Here is a 17,683-nt window from a genome sequence, read left to right as displayed (position 1 = left end):
GTTGAATAAGGGTGGTACTTTTTTTTTCTTGGGGAGAATCACTGAATTTGAGAAGAGTGAAAATAAACTATAAATGTCATCAATTAAAAACCATTTTTTTAAACTGATTTTGTGCCTGCATGTACATGTGTTGCACTCCTGGAATGTTGGAAGGAAGGTCTGTGGTTCTGGCAGCTTGTTTCCACAAGGTGTCTTTGGGAGAGTCCATTTCTTACCCGTCTGGCTGGTGAAGAAGGCACATGTCAATTGCTGCCTTCAGAGGATGAGAGTAAACTTACCAAGTCCCACTAACCCAACATTTAGTTTTAGCCTTTTTTCCCAAATGCACAAGGTCCAACTTTGTTTCCCACCTTGATCTTCATTTACATACCTTTGGGCTATAGAGATTTTGCTGGTTTTTAGGCCATGGTCATTAATTCACCTTTCTGTCTGTCTGTCTTACACACACTGTAGGATGTTTTAGTTCCATATTTTATAGTTGCTTTGACCATCCTCAACAGTAAGCCTATGTTATGAAAGTATGGGCAGATGTGATTTTAGGGGGAGACTCAATAAATAACACCCTTCTTCTAAACCGGGGCTCATAACTAACAGAAATAGAGGAACGGCAGGCAGGTGGAAACTAAATGTCAACTTAATACTGATGGAGCTGTTGAAGAATATAACTTAGTGTGAGAACCTAATGCACCTGCCTTCTAACGCTGTGCTACCCAAGTTCAATACCTAGTCTCTTGGAAGCCTCACTTAAAACAACAGCAACAACAAAATCTAAATAGTTGACAGGACCTATAAAATTATCACAGCATTCCCTCACATTCACAAAATTAGTCCCCAGCCCCTAGCAGATTTAGCAGGGAAAATTTTGTCCCTAGAAACCTGTCAAAAGATACCGATACTCAGTTATATCTGTGGGAGGGTGAATAAGCTGGAAAATTCTTGATTCAGTTTTGCTGGGACTGAAGTAATTCTATACCAGTTATGACTCTGAACTTGTAAGTCTGAACACAGTTGGGAGAATCACCCATTAAGAGGTTAATTATGTCTTACGTTCATTCTATCCAGAGGGACATCTACCTGTGTCTAGTCTTATCTCTAGATAGTGGTATTTAAGACGATGCTCCCTTCGTGCAGTGTTAATTTACAGTAGTAGCGGCAGCTCCAACCAGGTCTTCTTTGAGATTTTTGAGATGTCTTTCTTTTTCATCCAGCATATTTAAATTACTTAATACCATTTCCCCTTTGGGTGCTGTGTTTCTGGCACCCCAGGGCCGCCTTGAGGGTGGGCTCTAATGACACAGCTTCCCTAGCCCCCTGTGAGCAGTCCTCAGGGGCCACTGCCTTCTGCTGTGGAGTTGCTCATGCCCAGGACACCTGTCTCCTGTGGGGGGGTGGGGGGTACAGTTCCTTTACCCGGCATGTTTCAGTTGAGACTCATTCTCAGCAGGTTTTTTTTTTACCTGAATCTGCTGTCCTGAAGTTTGTTCTTCCAGGGACCCAATAAGAATCAAGACCTTTGCTATATGTTCCTCAAGATACTGTCCTCAGCTTCTGAATGTGTCAGGTGAGGAGTAGCATTGCTTTTAGGCACTTCTCTTTGAGGGTTTTTCTCTCTACTGTTTCCTGTACTCCTTTCCAAAGACTCATTGAGTTTCTAACATTTTATTGTTGGAGAGAAGGAAGACCCATAGGGCTGGCCCTTTGCTGGACTGTGGAAGGTGGGGAGGAAATGAAATTTGCCTCTCAGCTGTTTTCCAAGATGTCAACTTTCTCTTAAGAAAATATCTCTTCCATTGTTTTCGTTCTTGCACTGCTCCTAATCTGATAGGGCAAGTTTCTAAAGCTCTGCCTTTCTTCCTGGTCTTTCTGAACATATGTGATTCTTCCAGACAAGGTTCAGGCCTAGGCTTTTCTCATTATCTTTTCAACTTATGTGGCTGTGGTCATTTCATTGAATGTTTTTTCTACTTCAGTCTCAGAAGATGGCATGTTTTGGTGGTAACAGGGCACTGTTTCTTTTTTGTTATAAATAAAACCTACCACTCTTTTACAATTGAAGCTGCAGTGTAAATCTCAGAACTGTAAAACCATGGCCAGAGTTTTTGAAAAACAGACCATTAGGCGGGGAGTGACACTTAATCCATGTAGAAAAAAAACGCATGCGTTCCTCCAATTTTGTCCTTTGTCCTTGAGTATGGCTCAGAACATAAGGGATGGAAACTGGGACAACCTTTCCATGCTGCCTGCTAGGCTGGTACTAAAGTTCGGAGCTTACACACTTGTGTTCTTAGCATATGTGGAAATTAATTGTGACTTAAAGCCCCTGGCCTGTCGAACTAGCTAAAAAGCATAGTAAAGGGCCAAATAATTGTTTTGCCTCTGATGTCTAAAAGGCCTGTAGAGGGAACGACTTCCCCACAGTCAAATCTGTGCCTCAGCAAGGCTGCCTCACTGAGATCCCCTCTGCTGCTTAGGGTCTGCAGATGCCCCACAAGGCTATGGGTGTGTGCTAATGAAACCGTGTGAAACCGTGCACCTCAGATTGGGACTTGAACCCATGTGCCGGGGGTTTTGTATAAGTATATGGGGTTGACCTGCCGGTCAAAAACGAGCAGACAATCGACAGAGCGTCCTCCCCAGTGTGCCTGGCTCGGGGCGTCCCATGGGCCTCTTTAGAACCAAGACCAAACTCTCAACATTTTCTTACCTAGTCACTATCCCTTCGTGGTCGCCAGCTGAAACCGTGCACCTCAGATTGGGACTTGAACCCATGTGCCGGGACTCAAACCCAGCCTAAATCCAGAATGGGACATGCAGCCAGGACTCGAACCCGGCCAAAACCCTGATTGGGACTTGAACCTATGCAGCCGCAAAACCCACAGTCTTCCAACTGAGATCACACACCTGGTTTCAGGACTTAATGAAGCTCAGGTTCTTGATGTCTCATTGCAGAAAGAATTCAGTGAGAGACAAAGTGATAGGTAATAAGTGGATTTATTTAGAGAGAAACACTCCACAGACAAGAGTGTGGGCCATCTCAGAAGGTGAGAAAGGCACCAGAGTATGGGGTTGTCAGTTTTTATAGGGGTGGGTAATTTCATAGGCAAATAAGCGGGAGGAGTATTCCAGCTATTTCAGGAAGGGGTGGGGATTTCCAGGAATTGGGCCACCGCAAACTTTTTGATCCTTTTGATCGGTCTTGGAACTGTCATGGCGCCTGTGGGTGTGTCATTTAGCTTGCTGCTATGTTACAGTGAGCGTATACTGAGGCTCAAGGTCCAGTGGAAGTTGACTTGTCCTCCATCTTGGACCCATTTGGTTCTAATCAGTTTATGTCATGTCCTCGGGCTATGTCATTCTTTCAAAGGTTGTGCCCTGCCTCCTTCCCTCCTGTTTCACTAAGGCCAAGGCCAGTGTTGGCCTTACATGCAACATGGCAAACTTGAAAAGCATTTGAAGTGCCTCAAATACTGGTCCCATCATAGCCTCAACTTACATGTGATGTTGTGATCCCCACATTTCCTTACCTGGTCTCTTTTTTTTTTACATTTTCTGCCAAATCATCAGATCCTAACATTCCTTTGAATAAATCTTATTCCTCCACCCCTGCCACGGGCAGCGCCTACTCCTGTAAAACTTCAGACACAGAGTAGCAGAATCTGTGGCTAAGTGGTTCTCAAAATAAGGGATGAGGAAGGAGCCATGCTACAATTGCCTGGCTCTCTGTCCCTGAAGCTTCAGCCAGGAGAGCAGAGGTGTGCCAAGAGGCCAGGAGTGTTCAGGGGAAATCCTTCCTCGTGGACCCAGGGGATCAGGCCAAGAAGCATTTACTTTCTAATAGTAATAGTATGAAAATAACATACAGACAAGTTGCAACCTGTATGTTTGGGAATTAGTCAATAGCTTGGCTTCAAGAAGAAAATAATTTCAGTTTGGGATGTGGTGAGTTTGCAATGATAGTACATTCAAGCAGAACTAGCTTGTTGGTGATTGAGTAAGGTTAGGTTTGGGAGTTGTCAAAGAGGGGATGGTTGGAAATATGTGTGGACTTAAAAATTATTCACAACCTAAAAGTTACATTTCATTCGGTAGGAATTTTTAGGACCTCAAGCCCAGGAGGCAGCATCTCAAGTAACCCTGAGAAAACTGCTCCAAGGAGGCAAGGCAGGGAGCCAGGTTATATAGATGTTTTGTAACAAAGGGCAGGTAGTCGGGAACATCAAAAGATTATTGTTAATTAAAGAAAACCAGATATCCCAAGTTAAGGAATTCAGCACTTTTCTATGTACAGGAAGATGCAAGAGTCTGGGCTCACTGAAATCATTCCTGTGGTATGCACGTCAGCTATCTGGGGCCAGTATCCTGTATTTTCACATCCTGAGTTTCCTCAGGGCTCACTGTACGGAGTGGCTGCAGTCTGATGGCTGCTAGATGGCAGGTACTCTTTCCTTCCTGAGTTCCCTCAGAGCTCACCAGCTCTCATTGGAGGGCTGCAAGTGCAGATGACTGTGACATCCTCTGTTTACTGATATGGCAGGAAATATTCCATTTCTCATATGTCTGAAGAATTGACCATGGGAGAAAATGCAGACAGAAAACAGAAGGCCAAGAACCAATCCTCCCCTTGTCAAAGAATAATTTTAAAACTTTTACTTTATACAAGGGAAAACGATTGATTGATTGATTGATTTAATCCAGCAAAAGCGAAAACAGGATTTCTATAAGAGAAAAAGTAGAGAGGGAAGAAGGAAAATTGCAGATAGTGTTACCGAGTCCAAGCTCGGTCTGCTCGCCACACGACAGGCCAGTAAATCGGAGAGGAGGTGTTGAGGCAAGGAATATGACTTTATTCAGAAAGCCAGCAGACTAAAGTCTCAAAATAACCATCTTATTGGGTTTTGGATGCCAGTTTCTTTTCTAGCACAGAGAGGGGGAGGAGATGAAGAAGTAAAGTAAAAAGACCATACGTTTTGCAAATATCCCCTGTAATGGCCAGCCTCAGGGAGGGGGTGTGTTAATTTCTTCTTTCTTGCAGCCATCCACAGGTGGAACAGGGTCTGGATGTTTCCCTGAACAAAGGCACTTTGGTTTAACTTTCAGGCAGAGGGGCAGGGTTCCTGAGGCAGGCCATTATGTATAGACAGTATCCTTTTAGTGAACAAAAGCAATGGGAAGCAAAGGTTAAACTAAAAGAAACAGATCCAACATGTTGTCAGCTTTGGCTCTTCCCTGTTACAGTGGTTTGAAAATTGTGGCTTTTGTTTCCTGTGGATAAGCTGCTGATTAGCTAGCAACCAACAAAGAAGCCAGTTAGGGTATTCTGCCCTGGAGCAAGTGGATGGATTACTAAATAATACAACTTCACTTGGTTGTAGTCTCCAGAAGACCTTAGAAGATTAGCTCATGTGTATGTGTCAGGCCATCTCTGGATAAATACCGTCTATCAATATCCTTTGTAAGCACCTTCATCATAGTTCTGCCAAGTCTGTACTATTTCCCTTATCAGAATTTCTGAACTTCTCCCTTTTAGTCAGCTTCAGCTCTAATCCAAATTGGCCCTGAGGACTTCGTGTCTTTCTGAGGCAGTAACATGAATTGAATGTTGTGTGAGGGGAATGGCTGTTTAACAGTATTTAGACCCCTGAATGTTAAACAGCAGAAGATGGCAAAAAGAGCAAGGGAATCCTAAATACTATTAAACATATTTGGAACCCATTTCATATCCAACTTACTCATTGATCTGTTTAATCAGGAGAATAATTCCCAAGGATTGGTTTAGTCAAGTTTAGCTAATGAAGTGGCTTTCTTTCTCAATTGATTAATTGATTGTTTTACTTCTATAATATAAACCCTGGTATTAAAAAAATATGTTAGCAGTTACACAGTCCCCATTTTAGCAGGTCAGTATGTAGTTGAAGACTGTCCTAGCCAGTGAATTTATTGTAATCTATTGGGCCTCCAAGGTTTGAAATACCTTAATTTGCTGGGGCTTTTGTTTTTTTTTTTTGGCCATGCCATGTGGCATGTGGGATCTTAGTTCCCCAACCAGGGATCGAACCCCACACCCACTTCAGTGGAAGGACAGAGTCTTAACCACTGGACCACTGGGGAAGTCCCTTAATTTTCTGTTTGAATCATAGTTGAATTATGAGTCACTTAGCCAGGGTAAAATGTCTTTGTACAAATCAGTGAAATCCAGTGTCTTTGGTCCCTTTTGATGAGTAACCATGTTGGTCTCTCAGTAACATGAGAGTAACCGAGGGTTTTGTTTTGAGTACTTGGAAAAGCTAGATAATAAATTTAGGAGTTGGAAATTGGCAGTGAAGGACAAAAAAAAAATTAACATAAAAGGAAAGAGAAAAGAAAAGGAGGAAGTGACAAATAATAAAATATAAGGGAGGAAACTGTCTACCAATAGTATTATCTTCTTGATTGGTAGAATAGCAAAAGGAAACTGCCTGCTTCTAGAAGCCATCTGCTTCTGGAGGCCCTTTAGTGAGCCTCAAAGTTGGATCACTACGTTTTTAAACTGGGAAGCTTATATCCTTGGTTATATGTCAAATAGCTTAAGAACAGTATTTGTGATTAAGATCACCTGAAATAGTCCTTTCCAGTGAGGTTCTAAGACTGACTGATTGTTCCTAAGTGTTCCCACCTTATCAAAGAAGAGACACTGATGTGTCTTGGTGTGTTTGTGTCCTCCTGTTTCTAATTGGCCAACCTCTACCCAAGGTGACCAAAGCAGACATCTCAGTAGCACTCCCAGGGGAGCCAGATGCTAAATGGGACTTATCCTTTTATAAAATAGGTGTTACAGCCAGCCCCAATCTAACATGTCTAACGGCATTAAATCTTTCTGACTGCATCTATAGAAAAGACAAAACTTTAAAACTTAAGTTGTTCAAGAGTAATTTTTTGCTTCTTACCTTATAACCTAGTCACCAAGGCCATTAAATTTTTAGGTAAAATTTTTTTCCTGATTTCTAGCTTTAGGAAAAAAATAATCCTAAAGAGCCAACATTAAGAAATTAAAAAATTTTTAATATATATGTAAAAACATACATATGTATGTATATGTGAGCACTTAATACAGCAATATTCTTTCTAAAAGACAATTAGAATAAGATCTTATTCCATTAGATTTTAAGATACCTCCTAATCTTATTTATTAATTCCCTTCAGAGGCAGACAAGGAGTATTTGTTTATTTGCTCCAAATTTTTGTATTTATAAAGTGGAAAGTTTTATCAACTTCTGAACAAGTTAGAATAGTTCACTGTGACAAGAGCAGAATCTGTAGAAATAAGTTCTGTTATCTACCTCAAATGCTGATTACTTACATCGCAGTCAGCTCCTTCTGAGTGGTTTTATGGTTGTATTCTGCATTTGGCATGAAGTGTGTACTGTCAGCAGGACTTCAGTGTCAGATTCATACATCACCAAGATCACACTACACAGTGCTTAGATTGCACCACCGGAATGAGAAAGAGACATCATTATGTAAAACATGCTGGGATTTTTTTTTTTAATGTTTATAGACTTTGTATTTGAAATCTCACCATATAGCTTCAAGATGATATTAATGTAGCTCTAGAATTAATTCATATTAGAATATTTAAAATGCAAAGGAGCAAAGCTGAATTTACTTGTTGGCACTGTGCTTAGTTTGAGTTCACTGTATAAATAGTACCTTAGATAATCTGGTGAGCAAACCTTATTTCCGAGGCAACTCCACCAGAGTGAGCCTAGAATAGGAGAATTATTTGAGAGTCAGTGATGCTTTTGTTTAAATGTTTTGACTAGTTATTAGGAGACATAGTCCACTGTGGGCCCTGAGCATCCCTGTACATTCTGGCTGAGTGTTCCCAACTGCAAGGCTGACCCATTTCTGCTACTGAGAAGTACCTGTAGTGGGTCATATAGGCAACTAAGTAGGTCAGAGTGACTACCACATAACTGCTCGTCTCCAGGGGAGGGATTCTGACTTACTTACTGCTTGCTACAGTGTTTGCTGCTTGCTCAGAAGAGCTGTGCCCTTGTCCCTGGGTTCCTCTCTTGTAATGGAACCCACGGTGTGTGTAGCTGTTACCTGGTCCTCCACATTGCCCTGTGGGAATCGGGGCTTAAGGAACCAGAGCAAATAACCTGACATTCTGGATATGACTTTTGCTGAGAGTAATAAACTCTTATGTCTGATTCAGTTTTGTGACTTATGTCAGTTTTTGTTTTTGTTTTTTGTGGTACGCATACCCTTCGCGGCATGTGGGATCTTCCCGGGCCAGGGCTCGAACCCATGACCCCTGCATTGGCAGGCGGATTCTTAACCACTGTGCCACCAGGGAAGTCCCACACACACACTTTTCAGATGAAATGTATATTGTTTTCTTTTGCTGTTAATGTTGTAAACTGAACTTTTGATCCCCTGAACTCAACTCCTGTCATTAGCCGTCAAATTTTCCAAAAAACTCAGGCATAATTCTTGGTTCCTTTCTTTGCTTCATTCCCCTCAACAATCTGTTAGCCAGCCTTTTGGTTTTAACCTTCAACTGTATCCTGAATCTAATCTCTTCTTACCATTTCCTAGCCCGAGTCAGCCTCATCTCTACATGGATTATCTGTTCTTACCCTGCTGTGGCTTATTTTTCATACAACCACCAGATTCATCTTTTTAAGGCATAAAGCAGTTCACATCACTCCTCTGCCTAAAGAAACTGCCGTGTTTTCCCATTCTACTGAGAACAAAATCCAAACTTCTCACCATGGCCCTTAAAATACTGTGTGACTTGGCCTTTGCTGACCTGTGTGCCTTCGCAAACCACTCTCCCCTCACTCCTACCATTCCACTACCTTGTTCCCACCTCAGGTCCCCCGCAGGAGGTGCTCACTGCCTGAAAGCTCATCTCCCCAATATTTGCTTGATTCACTCCTTGGCCTTGTGTCATCTCCTCAGAGAGGCCTGGCCAGACTTTACTATCTAAAGCAACACCCTTTCTCATCATTCTCTTTCCCATTACCCTTTTCTGTTTTTCTTCTGAGAACTTGCAGCTAACTTTGTTGCTTTAGTCCACCCTTTCTTCTGGCCTTACTAAAGAAGAGAGCAGAATCTGTCTAGCAACCCTCCAGCCATATCACTAGCTTCCTCTATATATATGTGGATGTGTGTCTGTGTGTGTGTGTATGTATGACTAGAAATCTATTCAACACAATTAGTAAGATTGCAGAGTGCTTCAGAGGAGAAATGGTGGTTTCCCTGAGCCAAGTAAAGAGGACCCCAAGAGCCCGACTTGCGGTTACAGGATAGTGCTTGCAGGAGAGGGAGATTGGCATATCCCTCCCCTACTGATTCCTTGACTCTCAGGGCCTGGTGTTTGTCCTGGTCAAAAGGAGCGTGCAATGAGAGAGTTGGCGTGAAACCTTGACATGTTATCTCCTGGAATTTGGGGCTTATGTGACCATAGAACCTGCTGCCTTCTGTCTACTTGGAGAACCTGCCCACAGCAAGGAAAAAGAGGGAGTTACCCTCACCCTGCCTCCCTAACTGTAACAAATCCCAACCCTAGTCCCTAACCTTACCCTAAATCTTATTTCCTAAGCCCCTAACCCTATCACTGACAGTGATCTAACTTATTTGACTTGTAACCTAACCCTAGCTCTTTAGACCCTGACCCTGACTCATTCTTTTCTGAAGCTGACCTTGAAACCATGATGCTTGGTCCTTAAACTCAAGTCCTAAACCTTAGGCCCTTGGTGCAGCCCTAGCATCTAACCCCACCCCAGTCCCTAACCACCACCCCAATATCTGACCCTTGATTTGGACACTTTTGATCCCTGACCACCACTCTAACCTTAATATCTCTGATACAAATTTCCAACCCTAACCCAAGCCCTAGCCCCTAAACTCATAACCCTTTAACCCTAGACTTTGTTTCTAGATTCTGAGCCACTGACATCCTCTAACCTCCTAATCCCAACCTCTAATCCCTAAACACCAACCCATAAATTCTAACCTCTGATTCTGGAACCCTAGACTCCCAACCCTGACTCCACAAATGACAAGCCAGTGCTTCACTCAACTATGAGCCACAGACAAGGGGAGTTGTAGCAACTCAGATTATGCATAAATCAGATGACACAGTGCGTGAAGGCCAGCAAATTAATCTACCCAACACTGAACATGAGACAATAGGAACCCTAGTAAAACAGAAAAACTCCCCTAAATACAGGATATGATGGATAACAGCAAGCCTGAACAAACCTCCAAGTCTCAGAAGACGGGCAATGAAAGTCCCAGTCATTGTGACCCCACCTCTATGTCCCAACACAGCAACCTCACTCAGCAAGTCATCCCAACCTTCCCAAGATGGAAGAGAATAGTCCTTAGTAAGTTGCAAAGCTCTCAGTCATGAGATGGGTGGCTCAGTAAAGCTCTGCCCTAGGGCACAGCAAAAGAAACCTCAGCAACACAATAACCACCATGACCCAGGAAATAAGTTAGCCAGCATTGCCACCACCACCCCGTCTCCCTCACACAATCATCTGGACTCCAGGAGAAGCCCTAGCAGACCAGCTAGCAACCCAGCTGAACAGGAGACGGGAACCCTTCCCCAACTCATTAGGGAAAATAAAACAATCCAATTTTAAAATGGGCAAAGGACCTGAATAGACTTTTTTTTTTAATTTTACTTTAATACATACATATTTTTATTACAAAGATGTGATCAATAAAATGTTTTTCAAACATAAAAAGTATTACATTTGGATAACATTTTATGGGGAAGTGGAACATAAATATAAGTTATAAAAGATCAGTGTAGGATTACCAAATGTTAAAGAGCTCATTCATGTAATTTTATTTATTTTTTTGAATTTTTGAATTTTAATTAATTAATTTTTTGTACAGCAAGAATAGACATTTTTCCAAAGAAGATATATGAATGGTCAACAGGTACATGAAAAGATGTTCAACATCACTAATCATAAGGGAAGTGCAAATCAAAACAACAATGAAATATCATCTCACACCTGTTAGAATAGCTGTTATTGAAAAGATAAGAGATAATAAATGCTGGCAAGGATGTAGAGAAAAGGGAACCCTTGTGCACTGTTAGTGGGATGGTAAATTGGTATAGCCACTCTGGAAAACAATGTGAATATTCCTCAGAGAGTTAATAGAACTATCGTATAATCTAACAATTCTGTTTCTGTGAATATTTGCAAAGGAAATGAAAACACTATGTTGAACAGATATCTGCATCCCCATGTTCATAGCAGCATTATTTACAATAGCCAAGACATGGAAACAACCTAAGTGTCCATTGATGAATGAATGGCTAAAGAAGTTGTGAGACTGTGTGTGTGTGTGTGTGTGTGTGTGTGTGTGTGTGTGTGTGTGTGTGTGTATGAATAATTCAGCCATAAAAAAAGAAGGGAACCCTGCCATTTGCAACAACATGGATGGACCTTGAGGACATTATGCTAAGTGAAATACGTCAGACAGAGAAAGACAAATACTGCATGATCTCATATGTGAGATCTAAAAAACAAACACACTCAACAAATTCAGAGAAAAAGAGAATCATTTACTGAAGAAGGAAATCAATGAGTTTGATTGTAGCTATTGGTTCCCTCCAGCACTAGCATTCTCCTCTAAAGGGATATAAAGGCAGTCGTTATGTTTCACTTGATCATCTGGGGATTCAGTAAGTTCTTTAACGGTAAGTTCAGGATTTTTCCTGCAAGGGAAATATATGCTTAGATAAATCAAATTTGGGGAAATTAAGAGAAAAACTACCATACTGGTAACTATACCCATAGTCCAGCAAGAGGAATGCTGAGCAATTATTCTATGAATTAAGGCAGTCTAGAGACATCCTAGACATTGATGAAGAACAAAAGCACAAAATGGAGTGGAATGAGAAGAAGAGAGCTATGGATGTGGATGCTTATGTGAGTCTTTGGACCCCAGAAGAGCCTATAGGAACTTCCATGGGGCAGAAAAGGTGGAGGGGTAGACAGTGGAGTTGACATGAAGCAGAGTCTGGTCAGAGGCACATAGACTGTTATTTGAGTCATAGAAAGTGGTGTAAAAGAATAGAGTCTAGAACTGACCCTCCAGGTTCAAGACTCAGCCCTTCCAGTCCCTAGCTCTGTGGCCTTGGGTAAGTCACATCTCCCTCTTGACCTCTGCTTCTCTGAATATGAAATGCAGCTAATAGCAACATCTTCCTCATGATGGGGGCTGTGAGAAACACAGGAGAGGAGGTGCAGGCAAAGCATGTGACAGTGCAGGACACATGGTTGACTATCAATCAGTGATAATTGTTAGTCCCCCTGTGGGAGATACCATATTCTTCATGATCTTGTCAAGAACAGAGTTTCTGCGGGAGGGCGGGAAGGGATAAATTGGGGGATTGGGATTGACACATACACACTACTATATATAAAATTGATAACTAATAAAGTCCTACTGTATAGCACAGGGAACTCTGCTCAATACTCTGTAATGGCCTATATGGGAGAAGAATCTAAAAAAGAGTGGATATATGTATATGTATAACAGATTCACTTTGCCGTATACCTGAAACTAACACAGCATTGTAAAGCAACTATACTGCAATAAAACTAAAAAAATAAATAAACAGAAACTGGAAAAAAAAAAAACAGAGTTCCTGTTCTGCTTTGGTGAAGGACTGTGGGGAGGGGCTGTTATTCATTCGTTCATTCATTCATTCATTCCCTTTCTTCTTACACCATAGCCAGCCATTTTAATGAGTTCAGTGCATATCATTTTGTTTACATGTGTTTGTGCAAAATATATATTTATGTTTGTTTATTTTTAACTTATGTTACAATGTTGTGTTACTTGTATTAGTCCGTCCCTTGCTTTTTCTCTCAGTGCAGTGTTTGATATCTACCATATTGCTAAGTATATATCTGATTTATTCTGAAAGCTGCATAGAACTCTATGCAGCTCTAACCTTGATTTCTTGACTAGTCTCACCCAGGCTGCCCCCAAACCTGCCAGCTGCCACCATGCATAACTCTGCGGTAAACAAGTATGTCACTTTACAAGTATGAGAGAATTTCTTTGTGGTAAATGCTAGACCATCAGATACATATATATTTAATTACTTTGCATCAGAAGTGGTAGATTGCTCCTCAGAGTGACTGTAGCAGTCTTCCCTGTCACCACAGATAGTGAGAGTACAGATATTTTCAATGCATCACCAGCATTGGACATTACCCAGCCTTTTGATTTTTGCTATAACAGGTGCAAATTGGTATCTTATTGTTTTAGTTTGAATTTGTCTGGTTATCCATGAGCTTTTGAACATCCTTCATATGCTAATTAGTCTTTTATCTTTATTATTCTATAAAACCATGGCCTCTGCCTATTTTTCTATTGGTTTGTTGTGTATTTTCTTATTGCTTTTTTGCATATACATTCCACATATTAGTTTGCTGTTTTTAGGTGTGGCAAATATCTCCTCTTGTTCTGCCAGCTGTCTGCTAACTTATCCATAGTGTCCTTCATTTATCAAAGATCTTCAATCCAACTGGAACATTGATTGGGAATGAAATGAATTTTTAGAAGAGTATAGAAACTAGCACAGTCATAATACTTAAGTTATAATCTAGGAACATGGACTGTCTCTCCATTTATTCATATATTTTCTCTTTGGAAATCTTGAGTATTCTTATTCTTTTTATTTATTTATTTATTTATTTTTGGCTGCATTGGATCTTTGTTCCTGCACACGGGCTTTCTCTAGTTGCAGCGAACAGGGGCTACTCTTCGTTGTGTTGCGCGGGCTTCTCATTGCGGTGGCTTCTCTTGTTGTGGAGCACGGGCTCTAGGCGTGCGGGCTTCAGTAGTTGTGGCACGTGGGCTCAGTAGTTGTGGCTCGTGGGCTCTAGAGCGCAGGGTCAGTAGTTGTGGCACACGGGCTTAGTTGCTCCGCGGCATGTGGGATCTTCCTGAACCAGGGCTCAAATCCGTTTCCCCTGCATTGGCAGGCGGATTCTTAACCACTGTGCCAACAGGGAAGTCCCAGGAAAAGAGTCCTTTGAATCCCAAACGTTTACAGGCAATAAGCAGACTTCAAAAACGACTGAGCTACAAAATTGGGCTACCATATATGGAAAAGGAAAGATGACTCAGAAGACAGAACCAAAAGCCTAGAGAGTGAAGCCAAGAGTCATGAAGAATCTTTCCCAGGCCTTGACTCCTAATAATGCCAGCGTGTTCTCTATTGGATTTCAAATTTTCTGTGTAGCGGTGATTCCTTGATGTTTCCCACCACCCCAAACCACCTAATTTTTCCACTTTCTCCTTTTTTGAATGAGACTGTCTATAATGTTATCCTATGCCTGCCCTACCTTTGTATTTCGGGAATGTAGGGGACAAAAATTCGTATACTCAGTTCTAAGATTTTCACATCGAGATGAACTGAATCTAAAGAGCCTCACCTAGGCCTAATTAAACAACAGGATCCTATATTTTGAATGATGTTGTAATGGTATGAGATACTTGGGGGTATTGGGAGATAGTGAGTGTATTTTTTTTTTTTTTTTTTTTTAGCGAGTATATTTTGAATTTGTGAGAGAGGTAAATCATTAGGGGGGGGTACAGGGTGTACTATGTCAGCCAACCTTTAAGATGGCCCTCAATATTCCTTGTCCCATAGTATTCATGATCTTATGTAGTCCACTCCTGCATTGAATAGGGCTGACTTTTGTAACCAATGCAATATTGTGGAAATGATGGTGCATAACTTCTGAAGCTAAATCATAAAACACTCCTTCTCAAGTCATTGGCTCTTAGAAAGCCAGCCACAATGTTAGGACACTCGAGAAGTCCTACAGATAGGTCTGTGTGGTGAAGTACTGAGGACTCCTGCAGTAGCCAGCACACATTTGCCGGCCTTATGAGTGAACCATCTTGAAAGTGGAACTTGGCTTCAGCCTCACAGGAGACTGAGCCAGAACTACCTAGCCAAGCTGCACCTGAACATCTAACTACCAGAATCTGTGAGATAACAAAAGCTTGTTGTTGTCTTAAGCCACCCAATATTGGAATGATTTATTATACAACAATAGATAATACTACACAGGCAAACTGTTAACAGCGTTAGGAATCAAAATAGTGATTACACTGGAAGGTTGGGGGAGTTAGTAAATAGAGCAAGAACAAGAGGGCTTAGAAGTAGTTATATTGATCACTTTGTAATAATTTATTGAACTTTGTTCTTTGCTCTTGTACGATATACTTCACAATTTTTAAAAGGCTAAAGAAAAGTCTGGAAGGGAAACTCTTCTGTCTTGATTGCAGTGTAGAAGGTTGTTGACAGAATAACAATTATAATAGTTGATGACTTTGAACTCTTACAGTGTACCTGGCAGAATTCTAAGTATGTTTCATGTGTAGTGAAATGTAATACAACAGCTCTGTAAGAAGCCACAGGGGTAACTTGGGGAATATCACACTGCTAGTAAGAGGCAGAACTGATTTGAGCCCAGGTAGTCTGATGGTTCTTTATATCAATCATGTATTGAGTTCCTGCCTTGGAATATATTGCATAGTTCCTTTTCCATGTTCACTACCTCTTAAATAATTGAGATGTTTAGGAGGACTGTCTGCTTCTTTTCCCAGAAGCAAGAAATGGATCTGATTTGGAAGAGGCTCCCAAATAAACACTGGCAGGTACTACCAAAAGCAATCTACAGGTTTAATGTGAACCTTATCAAATGACCCATGACATTTTTCACAGAACTAGAACAAATAATCCTAAAATTCATATGGAACCATAAAAGATCCAGAATTGCCAAAGCAATCCTGAAGAAAAAGAACAAAGCAGGAGGCATAACCCTCCCAGACTTCAGACAATATTACAAGCTACAGTAATCAAAATGTCCTGGTATTGGCACAAAAACAGACATATGGATCAATGGAACAGAATAGAGAGCCCAGAAATAAACCCACACACCTATGGTCAATTAATCTTCAACAAACAAGGCAAGAATATACAATGGGAAAAAGACAGTCTCTTCAGCAAGTGGCGCTGGGAAAGTTGGACAGCCACGTGTAAATCAGTGAAGTTAGAATATACCCTCTCACTATACACAAAAATAAACTCAAAATGGCTTAAAGACTTAAACTTAAGACATGACACTATAGGGCTTCCCTGGTGGTGCAGGGGTTGAGAGTCCGTCTGCCAATGCAGGGGACACGGGTTCGTGCCCCAGTCCAGGAAGATCCCACATGCCGTGGAGAGGCTAGGCCCGTGAGCCATGGCCGCTGAGCCTGAGGGTCCGGAGCCTGTGCTCCGCAACAGGAGAGGCCACAACAGTGGGAGGCCCGCGTACCGCAAAAAAAAAAGACATGACACTATAAAACTCCTAGAAGAGATCATAGGAAGAACATTCTCTGACATAAATCATACCAATGTTTTCTTAGGTCAGTCTCCCAAGGCAATAGAAATAAAAACAAAAATAAACAAATGGGACCTAATCAAACTTACAAGCCTTTGCACAGCAAATGAAACCATAAACAAAACAAAAAGACGACCTACAGAATGGGAGAAAATATTTGCAAACGATGCGACTGACAAGGGCTTAATTTCCAAAATATACAGACAGCTCATACAACTCAACAACAAAAGTCCCAACAACTGAATCCAAAAATGGGCAGAAGATGCTAAATAGACATTTCTCCAAAGAAGACATACAGATGGCCAATAGGCACATGAGGAGATGCTCAACATCACTAATTATTAGAGAAATGCAAATCAAAACTACAATGAGGTACCATCTCACACCAGTCAGAATGGCCATCAGTAAAGAGTCTACAAATAACAAATGCTGAAAAGGGTGTGGGAAAAAGGGAACCCTCCTACAATGTTGGTGGGAATGTAAGTTGGTGCAGCCACTATACTGGAAAACAGCATGGATGTGCCTCAGAAAACTAAAAACAGAATTAACATATGATCCAGCAAACCCACTCCTGAGCATACATCCAGACAAAACTATAATTCAAAAAGATACATGCACCCCTATGTTCATAGCAGCACTATTCACAATAACCAAGATATGAAAAAAACCTAAACATCCATCGACAGAGGAATAGGTAAAGAAGATGTGATACATTTATACAATGGAATACTACTCTGCTATAAAAAAGAATGAAATAATGCCATTTTTAGCAACATGGATGTAACTAGGGATTATCATGCTAAGTGAAGTAAGTCAGAAAGAGAATGACAAATACCATATTATATCACTTATATGTGGAATCTAAAATATGACAAATGAACCTATCTATGAAACAGAAACATAATCATGGACATAGAGAACAGACTGATAGTTGCCAAGGGAGAGGGCATTGGGGGAGGGATGGGGTGGGAGGTTGGGGTTAGCAGACGTAACTATTATATATAGAATGGATAAACATCAATGTCCTACTATATAGCCCAGGGAACTATATTCAATATCCTATGATAGGGGCTTTCCTCGTGGCTCAGTGGTTAAGAATCCGCCTGCCAATGCAGGGGACGCGGGTTCGATCTCTGGTCCAGGAAGATCCCACATGCCAGGGAGCAACTAATCCCATGCACCACAACTACTGAGCCTGCGCTCTAGAGCCCGCAAGCCACAGCTACTGAGCCCACATGCCACAACTACTGAAGACC

Source organism: Physeter macrocephalus, chromosome 18 (assembly GCF_002837175.3).
Source record: "Physeter macrocephalus isolate SW-GA chromosome 18, ASM283717v5, whole genome shotgun sequence".
In the NCBI taxonomy this organism is placed as follows: domain Eukaryota; kingdom Metazoa; phylum Chordata; class Mammalia; order Artiodactyla; family Physeteridae; genus Physeter; species Physeter macrocephalus.
Note: the sequence above shows the minus strand (reverse complement) of the source record.